General features: G+C 40.5%; 1 protein-coding gene across 17 annotated transcripts in view; it reads left to right on the top strand.

Moving 5' to 3' along the window:
* Nucleotides 1-15,200, top strand: part of TCF12 (transcription factor 12) — a 236,997-nt gene that overhangs the window by 118,177 nt on the left and 103,620 nt on the right. For 2 of the 17 annotated variants that reach the window (XM_080980734.1, XM_080980733.1), the window contains exon 3: nt 6,841-6,902. The exons of the other annotated variants lie outside the window; for them this stretch is intronic. The gene's annotated coding sequence lies outside the window, so the exon portion shown is untranslated. The remainder of the gene's footprint in view (nt 1-6,840; nt 6,903-15,200) is intronic. 17 annotated transcript variants of the gene reach the window in all.

The following is a 15,200-nucleotide window of genomic DNA, read 5'->3' on the forward strand; positions in this document are numbered from 1 at the left end:
AGCCATTAATTTCAGTGAGTCTGCTCAGGATAAAACTCAGTTGAATACCATCCAATGTTTTTATTCAGTTTTAAACAATTTCTCATAGAACAAAAGCACATACATGTACACTGAAAAGACAGTGATCAGTCCTTTAAACAATGCAAGAACAGAAAGCTAGGGATCCAGTCCAGTCACACCACTTGGAGCTGTAAGCAAGTCCTGTCAGTCAGTACTTCCTCATGAAAATTCATATAAATACAAAGCCCAAATATCAGACAATTTTCCTTCCAGTTGCTGCTGTTGGGTTGCTTTCTCATATGCAGCTAATGTTGAGAAATCTTCTAAGCACTGCACAGTCAGTAGTGGAGAGCATTCTTCCAGGTATTTGTCACCATCAATACATGCAGAATCCAATCTCTGCTTCTCTGTCAAGTTCTGGAAGAGGTGGTGGTGATACTTTGTGAAAATTATTTTTGTTGTATTAAGTGCAATCTGAGATCTGAAGAAGTTAATTGCACAGACACCAGAATATCCTTCCATTGCCACTCATGCATCGGTTATTCCAAATGTTCATTCCATTCCTCTTATCCACGTAAATCAAAGTTGGTTTTGTCAAATTAGAGCTTTATATAGAAATAACAGATTTTGAAAGATGTGTTGAGGTGATCAGATATTCCAGTAACTCAAGGAACTCAGCTGCGCTAAGGGCCTCAGGATGAAGCAGGGTGGTCAAGAGATACTTTAATTGAACAAGAGGACAAAGGGGTTGCTGGGGATTTTTTGGTATCTTGAGAAAGGAAAGAATTCTACATGCTGACCCATTGATTGTTCACATGTGTTGAGGCCCCTTCACCCCAAAATTTCTTGACACTTCTATAAAGTGTTGTAAAGGATTGTATAGCAATGTGTTTTTTGTGTTGCTGACATGGTAGGTAGGATGACTTTTCCCCTTACATACATGGATCCAAGAGCATTCAATCCTCAAAGCAGAGTCAGATAAAAGAATTATAAGGTTGTGCAGGAACAGCATCAGCTGGTGGCAGCCATTGCTACTTTTGAATGCTAAGCAATAAGCAGACCCTGAAGTACATTTTGAAGTCAAGAGAATGCAAAGCCCTCCGCCAGTTGCATTTTTTAAAGTGAAAATCTTGGAGAAGAGGAGTTCCTACAAAAACTTGCAAAAGAGATGCACTAGCAATGTCATTGGGGTATATATAGGAGAGAATGTTTGTTTTAAGCAGAGTCACTCTGCTGCAGAAGCTGAGGGGCAGGTTGCTCCATCTGCCTAAATCTGTGGTCAATTAGGCAAGTCTTTCCATACTCAGAGTATAATTCCATCTTCCATCTGGGTGAATGAACCACCAGCCAACTTGTTTGCATTGAATATTTGTCCTATCCCAGGGGTTTTCAACCTGTGTGCCGTGGCACCCTGGGATGCCTTGAATGACTCATCAGGGTGCTGCGGGCAACACTAGCCTCTGTCCCTCTTTTCTTTCCTTTCCTCCCTCTGATGCCCTCTTGCATCTGCCTCCCAAAGGCTTGCACAGCTGTTTATGACAGCAGCCCTGGCTATAAGCTCCGCAGGCAAATGGTGCCTCTGGGAGGCACCCCTCTTTGGGGCAAGGAGGGGCAGCTCAGAGACCAGGGATGGCAGCGGTAGCTTCCCGGAGGATTCCCAAGGAGAGGAGAGGAGGCTGAGAGAACACTCCACAAGGGAGGGTGTTCAAAAAGGGGTGAGGGGCTGCTGACTCTGCATGCAAGGGGTGACATAACTGGACTCCTGAGCCCCATAGGGGTTCTGCAGAAAGAATGGAGTTGGTTAAGGGAGCTGTGGACTCAAAAAGGTTGAAAACCTCTATCCTAGCCTATCTGTGTTCTGGACACTCACAGCCTCAGATGTGTTTGATGAAGAAAGCTAGATAAGGAGCTTTAACTGGAAGGTGTTACATCACACATGGAGCTACTGTATATTAAAATTATATTACTAAAATTTGTAACTGCTGTTTCATTGCATATCACCTTGAGATGATTGTAAAAGGCGATTACAGGTGAATAATAAAGCACAAAGCCAAATGTATATAATGTTGTATTGGCTTGATATGAAAAATCTGAAGACGTTCTGCTGCCACAGTCTCCCCCCCCCCCTGCATTTTTAATCTTTTAAAATGCTAACTTGGCTGTTCTGAGTTCATACATATTTAAGCCATGATAACTCAAGCTGCTGAAGATGCTGATTCACAAATATTTCTTTATATCTGTTTCTTGAAAACTGCATGGTGTAGTCAAAACTTTATATTATACTGAAGGATACCAGTATTCCTTCTGTTGTGCTTAATTTTATTTTTTAATTGTTTGTTATACATGTGTGCGCGCACACACCGTATTTATCCATGTATAAGACAACCCCTTTTTTTTGAACCCAAAATCAAGAAATCAATATTTTAAACATCATACAGAACAACCTTGATATTTTATTAAATATTCAAGTCACTGGCATAGTAACCCCTGCCAGTGTCTGGGGCAGCGAGGTGGTGTGGTGCACGGGCAGCAGTGGAACATGCCCCACCAATACCTGAGATCACCAACACTCGAGTTGTTGAGCTCTCCCCTACAAAAAAAAAATATCTATCATGTAACAGGAAGCTATTATGCTGCTTTAGAACACACATTTGTAAAAGAAAAGTCTTACTAGCTTTCTAACGAAATGCCTGGAGTAACTGATATTATAGTTTGAAGTCTTGTTTACTTTTTTATGTTCTGCTTCAAGGATTGGTATCCTAATTAGAACCCAATAGGGCATGTATTTACAAAATATATTTTTAAAAGTGTGATCCCATTGAGATCCCAATATGAAATTTTGCAGGTAGCTCCTAAAAATAATCACTAATACATTTTTGACATTTTTAATCATACTAAGTTTTTAAAAACACTTTTTAAAATTGTAAATTTTGTAACTGAACTTTAAAATTTAAAGTAAGTCAGTCATATGACATATCACATTAAAGCCCATGAAGTTCTGAAGAGATTGGTATTTTTAGTTTTGAAATATCTCAATTCTGGGCTGAGCTTTTGACATTTGTGTGTAGTTAGGCAAGGCCAAAATTGTCATTCTTTTGAATTTTCAAACCCCCATAATTTCAAATGGGATGAAACAAAAATTTAAATTTTTAGATTTGAACTTAGTTTTGATAACTCAACAAGTGTACAAAATATTAAGAAAATTGGATGACATGTGGTAAAAAAAATTGGATCACTTGATATGGAATGACCCAAGCATCTTATTTTCCTCTTACCCTATGTTTGCTATACTTTTTTTTTTTTTAAAGAAATGAAGGGCGAACAGTTCTTAAGGTTCATTTATATTTTTTGGAATGGCAAAAATATAATTGTAATGACTGGAATTTCTTCTGCTGCTACGAGATACGTTCCATCAATGTATGTCTGTAGGACCTACTTTTATATATATTTAGAAATGCAATATTTGTCTTAGGTGATAATTACATGAAAAATTCAGAGGACAGTTCCTTTGGTGTCTGTGGTGCTAGGGCATGGTTGTTATTATTCTTGGTCTATGAGAACTTAACCTGTCAGGTTGTCTACTTCTGGAGAAGAGTTTCATCTTCTGTATTTATTTTATTTAAAATATTTATTTGTGACTCTCGGATGAGCTAACAAAGAATCACATAAAAATACAGTAACATCCCACAAGTCACAGCATGAAGCTAAAACAGCAGCATAGAAGAACAAAACAAACTTTAAAGGCCTGGTCAAGTAAAAACATTGTAATGTAATGCTGAAAAGAAAGTGAAGGCTGCACCTGGCAGAACTCTGGGAACTGTGTCACACATGCAAGGTAAAAAGGCCTGTCTTTGGTCCCCTACGCTTTTGTTTTGGATGATGTGGAGGCATGGAGCCAGGAGTTGTTGTATCCTAAAAGTTGAGGTCTGAAGGTGTCTGATATAGCTCCACCTGACCGGAAGGTGCCTTGAGAATCTTATATACGTTCTCTCCATTTTTGGGGAAAAGGACAAATATAATAATTCTTAGGCAGGAAGAGGAAAATTGATGTTTTGTTTGACTGACACTACTGTCTATTCTACGAACAGTGTCTCACAACTGTTTTCGCCTTAAAAGGAACTGTCGCATGCTGCACTTGTTTGTTTGCTATTTTCAATTCAGGCATCGTATTAGTCGCCTGAATGATTAAGGGATACTGCAGTGGGAGTGTTTATTAGCGTTCTAATACTTTACAATTACATTGCTAATACAATTAAAGCATTGTGGCTTTGAAGTTAATTACTTGGACACTGATTGATGCACGTATATGTCTCCTTCCAAAAATTGCTTCCACGCGTGAATGTAATGCACTGGGAATGATGTTGGGTCTAACCAGAAAATCTCAACCTTAATGGTTATATAAATGCTTATGTAAATATTTTATAGAATTACTCAACACACACAGAGAGAAAAGGAACTAGCTTCACAGTTGCCCAACAATCTCCCACTAGTTATGTCAGAAATTTTATTACCTTTACATGAACTAGTGTTTTAAATAAATATTTGCCATCGTATATAGCTGACCTCCCCAGGGTGCTTAAACTGGTAAGCAGAAGAGCTTATTTATTGCATTTATATCCCACCTTTTCTCCAAAAAGCACATGATTCACCCCTCCTCAATCCCTACAACAACCCTGTGACGTAGGTTAAGAGGCTCTGATTGGCCCAAGGTCACCCAGTGAGCTTCTTGACTGAGTGGGGATTTGAACTGATCTCCCAGGTCCTGGTTCAAATCTCTTACCCCAACACCACACTGGCTCCCTAGAGTACTTCTGCTATGGGGCAGCTTTATAAATTAAGTAGGTAAATAAATAGGGGAAAGCAAAATGTCACTTAGAGAAGGATCTGAAATATTTCCCTTGAAGCATGAATTTGTTTTTTTATGGATTGTTTAATTTTATATTTTAATGTGTTGTAAACTGCATTGAGATTTTTCCTTAAAATATAAAGCAGAATAGAAATGAAATGATAAATATTAAAAAAAACTTTATTGCAAAAATAGACATTCCATTGTGGCGACCGCAACCAAGGTTTAAGATCCATTTGGCCTGAGTTTCTAACACTGCCAAGGAGCATTGCGATATCAGTAAATTTGACAGCCAGGTTAAGAGAGCTGGCATGAAGTTTAGCACCAACGAAAGGGAGGGCCTTTTTAGATGCCGAGAAAGCATTTGACAATGTCTCCTGGGACTTTATCTTTAAGGTTTTGGAATATATGGGTTGTGGAAACACTTTTATAAAAGGAGTTAAGGTAATATATACTGATCAATCAGCAAAATTGATAATAAATAATGTATTGACAGAGAATTGTAAAATAACTAAAGGAGCTAGATAATGTTGCCCGCTGTCACCTTTATTGTTTATAACAGTTTTATAAGTTTTGGCGCAAAGAATAAGATGTAATCAATAAATTAAAGGTATAAGGGTGGGACAGAGACAATATAAATTAATTTTGCAGATGACGTGGTGGTATCTGTAAAGGAACCAATAGAGTCAATCCCAAAAGCACTGGAAGAGATGAAAAAAAATAATGGAGAAACAGCAGGTCTTAAAATTAATAAAGATAAAACCAAACTTCTGGTAAAAAATATGAATGATGAGAGTAAAAATACATTACAAAGTTTATCAGCCTTAAAGATTGAAAAGAAGACTAAATATCTGGGTGTGTGGTTAATAGCATTGCTTAAGAATGTATGTAGTTTACATAAGAATCCCCGCTTACGCGGGGTTGTTGTTCCCAACTGCCTCATGCACAAGTGCCTTCTGTTCCCGGCCTAGTCCCCTTTCGGCACTGACCAGTGTTAAAAACCCAGATATATCATCGAATCGCCAAATGGCACCTTAAACCTAGGTTATGGTTGCCACAATGGATTGTCCAGGGTCTCCCCCCCCCCAAAGAGGTTTGTTGTTGTTATTCATTTCATTTCTGTACCGCTTTACATTTAAAATTACAAATCCTAAAGCAGTTTGCAACATATTAAAACATCAAATAAAACAATCCAGAATAAAACAAATTCAAGCTTCAAGGAAAATATTTCAGATCTTTCTCTAAGTGACATTTGTTTTCCCCTGGCACCAACCTGGCACCCAGAGATCTCCACGTGGTTGCAGTTGGACCTGTGCCAGACACAAAATGTGCCTGGTTAATTTCTAGCACTGGCACTGAAAATGGTGTGCGTGTTGATCGCCTGTATGTCAGAAAATGCATGTGAGGTGGTTTTTCTGATCACATAGCTGTGTTAAAAGTCTGTAGGAGGGTCAAGTTTTATTACAAACTAGTGTACTATAGAGTTGGAAACAGAATTAGGTTTGCTAGAGAATCATTTTTAAAGAAGGTGACAGTTGAAAACTGGACTAGTGCAAGTGCTGCTTATTAGACATGGAGGTGGGTGTAATCACAAAATAGTACAATTTCCTAACATTTGAGTGACCAAATGTAATATCTGTAATCAAATGGAGATGATAACTGCATTAAAATGTCCGCCTCCCTCTCCCTCTTTCAGATATTTACTGTATTAATAAACAAGTAGTAATTGGTACATCACCAAGTGTAAGTTGAGTTTTTTTGTTTTGTCTGCATAATGATACTTAACTTTCATATGGATTGTAATTCCTATATTTTTATCAGTTAGTATTACCATCACTTGAGGTTTAAACATTTACAAAGTAATATGTGTGGTATAGTATTATTATTTTTACTTTTCTTGGAAAACGTAGGATTTTGAGCCTGTGAACTCCCCTTGAATAAGGGGATGACGCCATTAAAAAATTCTATTTGTTGCTGTCTCCATCTGCTTGCAGGGAACAACTGCACCCAAGCGTCTTGGATGATATAGAAGAACTCCATGAAACAGAATAAGCAAGTAAGATATTCCCCCCTAATGTAGAGGCAATGGAACTGAAAGATGTAGCATGGCATCTAACCAGACTTCCCTGGGAGAAAAGAATGGAAAGTCATATTTTAGATCAGATGCTGTGACCCATTTTTTTTTATTAAATTTTTTTTGCTAGTGCTGTCCATGAAGCTGCTGCTCAGGATATAGCTAAAGCCAAAGTCAAGAATAATTTTTTTAAAGTGCCAGCAACCCATGGAACAAGGACTTTAGATTACTTTTTCACTGGCAGAATCTTCCCCTCTCCACAATCGTGGAGGGAGTTTCTAAAGCAGTTTGTGATGGTACATGGTAGTGAGCTATTCAATGAAAATTTTAAAAACTCCACTAATCAGGTTAAAGTCTCCTGCAAGAACCTAAGCAGGTCTTTGGATCCTACCCAAAGTAAACTCTGTTTCATGCTTCTACTTTAGATCTAGCAAAGAGGGAATATGAGTAAAACAAATACCTACTATTATACTCTTAGACTTTCTTATAGTGATTGCTGGCCTTCCAGGGCACTGTATCATTGCAGTGTATAAATTTTACCACCTAAATCAATTGTGCTTTATATTAATTGTCTGCTTTTCACTTGATAAAAGGATTTTTGGGAGATGGACGCTAGGAAGAAAGTTTGACTACTGATATATATGTTAATTTTGTTTAGCTGCTGTTGGACTTTAAGATGACATGGAAGCATAAGGATTATTTTATGCTAGAACTGTGCGTTTCTGCAGATTTAGAAACTTATAAAATGTCACTTAGGTAATATTACTCTTGAGTTTTAGGTTTCCTGTTACTTATTTATGCTTGAACTTACAAACAAGTACTGTGCCTGCCCAGTGAAATGCAGTGTTTCTAAATATTAATTTGTAGCATATACTCTTTATAATGTAATTTAAATAATATGGGGAAAAATAGAATACTATATATGCTGTACATTTCTTGCTGATCTACTTATTTAATATTTAATGAAATTGTGTCACTTTTTATGGGTCATTGGTCATTTTGATTGACTTACACAGCCCTTGGAAAACCTAATTTAATTCCTGTTGAAGAGAGAGTGAGGAAGGGGCTTGGATCTACTACAACTTTAAGCTGCAGCCAGATGGGGAATAGGAAACCTGTTACGGGCATTTTCTTAATAACTTTGTGTCTGCATTCTAATATAGTAAAATATTGTTCAACCATTGAATGCTGCTAGTTGTAGAGAGAATTGTAGACATGTGATTTGGGCCAGTTCCTCCTGCCCCTTCTCAGTTTCTGAGCTGACTTGCTAGAGCATGAGGTGCAATAAAAAGATTCTTTAAAGTTTTTTTGGGCAATCCTTTGTTACCATGTAAACTAATCTCAGCAGAGCATAGCAGATGTAAAAAAGTAAAGGTAAAGGGACCTGACCGTTAGGTCCAGTCGTGACCGACTCTGGGGTTGCGGCGCTCATCTCGCTTTATTGGCCGAGGGAACCGGCGTACAGCTTCTGGGTCATGTGGCCAGCATGACTAAGCCACTTCTGGTGAACCAGAGCAGCACACAGAAATGCCGTTTACCTTCCCGCCGGAGCGGTACCTATTAATCTACTTGCACTTTGACGTGCTTTCGAACTGCTAGGTTGGCAAATGTACCTAAGTACTAAAATTCCCAATGAAAGTATATAGGAAAAATGAATTACTTTGAAATATTGTCATCTTTTTTAATGATGAATATATTATGCTTAAACAGGGTTTTCCTCAGAGTATTGTCTCCACATTCTGACTTATTGTGCCATCAGTTGGCAGATGGTGGGGGTGAGACTACCTACCTAAGTTGAGCCACTACCCTGCAAAAACTGCAGCCCTGGGTGTAGATTGGCCTCTCATTCCAACTCAGATCTGCTTTGGGTGCATTGTTTGTCAGTAGGGGCTTGTTCTGAAAGATGAGTTCTCTAGCTTTCTACTCCCAGGGCATACCAGAGGGCTGAAAATTACTGAAGCCACCAGTCACAGAATGGCAGTACAGGATTAGGGCCAGCAATATAATGGTAGCAGATAGAAGTGACTACTGGCACAATCAGCAAGACAGTTACTGTCGTTGGTAGGGCCTTCTCTGTGGTGATCCCCTGGCTGTTGAACGCCTTCCATTGGAGGTTTCATTGTGTCTCTTTGCAAGTGTTCACTTTGCAAGTGTCAAAGACATTTGGGTGAGAGGCGTCGCTGAGACTTCTATTTTATCTTCACTGCAGATTGGTTATGTCTTATTTTAATGACTGAATATTGTGGTTTGAGTTGGATGTAAGTTAATGCTTATGAAATTGTCTTGATATTAAACACACACACACACACACACACACACACACACACCTCACATATTCAAATGGGTAGACAGACACACATTCAAACAGCCTCCCTGCTCTTCTGTTGATAAGTAGATGGGTGAGGTAGAGTTCCACCTGAAAGTTGGCCGCAGCCACTGATGGTACCTGAACTATAGTTCCAGAAATACTTATCTGAGGCATCTCTTAGAGACTAATTTCCACTAAAGGGGAAACACTAAAAATGATGGGCTTTGCAGGCTGGAATGTGTGTGTATCGAGATCCATACTCTAATGTTCAGGGTGGAACTCACTTTGTCTTTGGGAAAAGAAGGTGCTTGTAGGAGCATTAGGTCTCTTGAGTTTGTTTCCTTGTGTTGGTGAGAGGAATGTGGGATTTGGACTGGCCAAGATTTATGAGTTGCCTGGGAATATAGGAAAGACTATATCATATCAGCTTGGACTGCCAGTTTTGGTTGAGTCAGTAGGCCAAATTTAGTTTTTCATCACTGAATCAGCTTAAGATGGTAGCAACTAGGAGCATGTATTTTACTACAGTTGTCCCTCACTTCTGGAATGCTAAGGAAGTCTTAATCTCAGCCAAGTTTTCACAAAGGTTGCAAAGCTTAAATTTCACCTGGCATTTAATTCAGTAGTATGGTGTGTTCAGTTAATTGTTAGTTGAAGTGGCATGAGAGGGGAGTAGTTAGTATACTTGCATCCTACCAGTCTCTCTGGCTAGGCAGTATTTGTATGCTGGGTCCTGATTGTATTCATTTATAGTTGTTTCCCCCACAAACATCTAATGAGGAAAGAGAGAAACCAGTGTAATCCTTACTCACTCTGCTCCATGGAGGAAATAAGCCATAGCTGTCAACGTTTCCCTTTTTTAAAGGGAAATTCCCTTATTCCGAATAGGATTCCTCGCAAGAAAAGGGAAAAGTTGACGGCTATGAAATAAGCTGTTGCTTCTCCCCTTTCCCATTTATTTTGTGCTGGAAGCAGCAATGAGGTATGGCTGGCATTTGTTTAAAGGTCCACCTTGTGAGAACAAATTTACCTGTTCTTCAAGAGAGAATGGGAAGGAAAGAAGATGTGGCTTCTGTCCCTTGAGTTCATAGAATCATAGAATGGTAGAGTTGGAAGGGATCCTGAGGGTCATCTAGTCCAACCCCCTGCAATGCAGGAATCTCAGCTAAAGCATCTATGACAGATGGCTATCCAACCTCTGCTTCAAAACCTCTAAGGAAGGAGAGTCAACAGCTTCCCGACGGAGACTGTTCCACTGTCGAACATCTCTTACTGTCAGAAAGTTTATCCAAATGTTTAGTCGGAATCTCCTTTCTTGTAACTTGAAGCCATTGGTTTGAGTCCTACTCTCCAGAGCAGGAGAAAACAAGCTTGTTCTGTCTTCCATGTGACAGCTCTTAAGATACTCATTGGGCTTCTGTAGAATTTGCCAGCAATGCCTCACCACTGCTGTTGTTCCCTCTTATTCAAAACTTAACAGGAAGGGAGGGAGGCAAACCCTCTTACACACCCACCACCCAGAAGTAAAGAAGGGGTGTATTTTCTCTCTTCCAACTGTATATTTGTCAGAAGGAACAGCAGTAATCTGTTGCTTGTACCTTCTGCGAAAGCCCACTTCAAAGCCATAAACAGGGCATGAAGGCAGCAAGCCTCCCCTGATGTGTGCCCTTGGTTGGCTTGTGCCTCGGAATCTATAGGCTCCATTTTTTGCAAGTAGCTATTGCTAGAAATAAGAACAGCACCATGCATTGTTTAATTGGATTAAGCTGCCAGCCTGATATGTGTTACAGAGACCTGGCTGGATGTAACTGAATTGACAAATGACTGCTTCCACCTAAGATCTACCTACACCTACCTACGCCTAAGATCTAGTGTTGAATGACAGTATGCCTCTGAATACAAGTTGTTGGGAATCCTGAGTGGGAAGAATACTATGGCACACTAATTTTGCCCATAGGCATCTGGTGGTCACTGGGAGAACAGAGTGTGGGACTTAAATAGTTATTTGACCTAATATAGTAGGCTTTTCCTCTTATAGGTGGTTTTGGCCCCAATGGGACCCTCATGCAACAAACGCCTAGGTTTTGAAAATAATGGAACAGTTGCAGCTGCAGGGACAGTCAAGTTTTGAACGGAAATGTATGTGCCTCGTACTTGTATCCAGTGTACTACTAGCCTGTGACCTCGTTAAGCGTGATTTTTTTACACTAACTGCTGTGCTTCAGATGTATTATGATTAGTGCTGTTTTGTGTGATTTTCACGATTTGTTCCGCACACTCCATTTCTTATTTGCCTTGTCAGTTTTACCTCCAGATTTCAATATTGCATTAGGATATTCACTCTTGCCTTTCTCCACTGCTTTTCCAGGACCCCAACCAGAAATTGGTCCCAACATGGACCTGCTCAGGACTCGGTTCATACCTGGTTACAGGACTGAATAAACTTTGTTCATCCTGTTGAATGACTTTTACTGGGAGAAGGACAGTAAAGGGAGTATGAACCTATTGCTTCTACAATAACTTTCAGCAACTTTTGAAACTATCAGCCATGGTCTCTATACCACAGAGTTGTATTGAATGGTTGTGCCTTGGTCCCCTGAGTGTTAACTGCTACAGGGTCAGACCTGTCTTAAATGCTGTATAACATCTATATGAAGCCTTTGAGGGCAGTTACTGGGAGATTTGGAGCTCTGTTTCTCTGTTACAGCTTAGTCAGGTGGGGCTGTGCAAGTCCTGGGCCAGTGTCTGGATACAGTGGTGGGCTGGAGGAAGGAGGCCTTGTTGGTCTTGGATCCAGGAAGTGGGTAATTTGCCTGTTCTAGATCCTGTTACAGTTCCTTTGAAGGGGCAGGCATGTAGTTTGAGGGTACTCCTTGATCCAGTGCTGCTACTGGAGGCTGGAATAGCCAGGAGTGCCTTTTACCAGCTTTGGCTGATGCACCAGCTATAAACTTTCCTGGACAGGGATAGCCTTGCCACTGAGATCATGGTGAGCCACAGAGACCCTTGTGGTGGTAACATATAGACTGGGTTACTGTAATGTACTGCATCTGGGGCTGTCCTTAAGGTTGCGTTGGAAGCTGATGCTGGTGCTGATGCATAAGGCCAGAGCTGGATTCCTGAATGAAACTATGTACTGCAAGCATATTATACCACTTCTAAAAAGAACTGCCTGTCAATTTGCTACTGGGCCAGGATTCTCATTAGTGAAACAAGTAGGTACATCACCTCCCCAATAGCATAGCTAACTAATCTTGAAATACCAAAACAGTGAAGAGCTTTCACTCTGGCTCGTTTTCAGGCTCTCCCTTCAGCCATCCAGGAGGGTTGTTTTAGGAAGACACCTTATGAGGAGACAAAATGCCCCTACAGCTCTGGGCACATAGAAACAATTGAACATGTTTTTCTGCACTGCCAGTATTACACAAACATATGTGCTAGGTTTATCCTGCCAATAATACACAAATTTCCAGGACACACAGGGCAATTCTATATCTCTTTACTGCTCCAAGATATAAATCCTGATATAACATATTCAGTTGCCAGATATAGTGCTGCTATGATTGACATACGTCATAGGAGGTCTAAAATTGAAGGTTTGATTTACATGTTTTATGTGTTTTTATCTTATGTCGGTCTACTGTAATTGAGAGAATGAGTAGTCTACTTATGCAGTTGTCTTATTGCCTATCTAGAATGTTTTCTTTATGTATGGAGGTGCTCTTACCTTAGACCGCAATAAAATTTTGGATTGGGCCAGGATTTATGACATGTTGATGACTTACAAAACTCTAAACCACTTGGTTCGATGCTATCTGAGAGAATGCTTCCTCCCATATAGATCTGCAGGTGAGGCCCTTCTAGTTATCCTATCATCCCAGACCACTGGTCATTCTGACTAGAGCTGCTGAGAGCTGAGAGTCCAAAACATCTAGAGCAGGGGTTCTCGAACTTTCTATCCCCAGAACCCACTTGAGGCAGCTGAAAATTACTGAGGCTCACCAGTCAGAAATGGTGGTGCCAGGAGCATTGTGGCAGATGTAAGCACAGTTACTGACAGCACTTACTACTGATATCTAATCCATATTCGGAAATTGCTAAATTCTTTGCCACAGTGTTTTCCTTGAGGCAATGAGTTCTATGACTCATCTTTTCTTGAGCTAAGTACGGACACCTGCCCTTTTTGGTGCGTTTTGGCATCTCTTTAGCGTTGCTTTTGGAACGGCACTAGTAACCTCGCGTTGGATGCAGCGGGCGGCATGGTGCTGAGATTGTGGCAGCTCTGCGATTGGGTGATGGAAAATTGTCTGTCCCCAAAAGGTGGGAGTTCCTGCACCTCTTTTTCTAGAAAAAAAACCACTGCCTGGAGGTATGGTGATTCAGCCTCCCCATTTTAGGCAGGAGGAGTGGAGAAGTGGTTTCTTTCATCACTTCTTCCTGATCCTTTTTATATTCATTTCTTTCCTCTCTTATCCTATTAATTTCTATTCCCAGTTTATTATTTAATAGTAACCTTTTCTCTCACTTTTCAACACCTCTCGCCCTTTCTTCCTCACTTCAACGCCCCCCCCCTTCTTCTGTTTCCTGGCCACTTTTACTCAGCATTCAGAGAGTTGCTAGTGCTTTCATTGATCCAACCAAAAGGCGCTGGCAAGACTGGGGAGCACGACAGGCAAATGGGTGACAGGAGAGGCAGATTGCAGCCCTGAGACCCACTGTTTGAGCATCACGACAGAGGCCACCAGAATCTCCATCCCTCAGCAGGGAAGCTGGGTCTCTACTCCGCCTAGCAAGAGGTGTGGTGTGTGCCTTAAACCTGCATAACAAAAGCAAGAGTAAAGCCACCTGAATCTTATCATTTGCTGAATGGAGTGCAGTCCTTTACTCTGCAATGCCAGCTGAGAGGTGGCCGGGGCTTATGCCTTGCAGATCGGCAGGAAACGGCCATTTACTTTGCAGTAAAGCAGGGGTTGACAAGGTTTATCTTGCCTGGGCCAGATCGGTCCCGCGGAGATCCCTCTGTGGGCCAGATTGCGTGCAGACGTGATTTCCGGCGCCACGGAAGCGAGTCCCCATGTTGCGCTGCGCCGGTTTAGCGCAGCGAGTGGGCAACTCGGTTCAGGGGCAGCTCGTGGGCCGGTCAAATTACCTCTGCGGGCTGCTTCTGGCCCATGGGCCTTAGCTTGGTGACCCCTGCAGTAAAGGCTTTACTTTGCAGTAAAGTGCTGCTGCCTGCCTAGTGGGGAGGGTCTGCAAGGCCAGCTGGGCAGTACACTCTTGTGAAAAAAATATGAAACCTTTATCGCAGTCTGGAGTTCCTACTGGTAAGGGACAAAGTATCAATATTTTGCCTATCCCTACTGCTCTGGAAATCTTGGTCCAAACAGCTGTCCGGCTGGGGCAGTGGGAAAATTTGATTCTCAGTTCCAAAGTCTGCGTGGACTATTTCAAAATCAATTAAATATATGGTGGAGCATATTTAGCACATGGATTTTGAAATAACTCTTTGTAGTTGCAGATCTATTTGGATGTGCTGAGGTTTTTCACTGTAAAGAAGCAGATTATAATATAACATAAATAGAAGTAATAAGAGATTTTTATCAGTTGCTTCGGAATGTTGTCATTAGAGAAATATATTATGTGAAAAGAGTTGTAAAACAGATAATATGTAGGCCTCATTGCAGGAAATGTAAACAATTCTTTAAAAAAATTAAGGAGCGCAATTGTTCCTGTAGTTGTCTTATGTTATAGGTAGGATTTTGAATTTTGATGCTGAAACTTTGTAAAACTGACACGAATTGTTTATTTCCTACTGTATTCCATTGCTGCTGTTATGCTGATCAGAAACCTTGAAAGTGTGGGGGAGAGGACTGTTATGTTGACTATTTTATTACTAGGCTGTCTGTCAGTATGCTTTTTATTATGTTTTGTCAGGTATATTTATTATGTTTTGAGAGGTATATATCCCTTAG

The sequence above is a fragment of the Podarcis pityusensis genome, assembly GCF_964106645.2.
Source record: "Podarcis pityusensis genome assembly, chromosome: 14".
NCBI lineage: Eukaryota > Metazoa > Chordata > Lepidosauria > Squamata > Lacertidae > Podarcis > Podarcis pityusensis.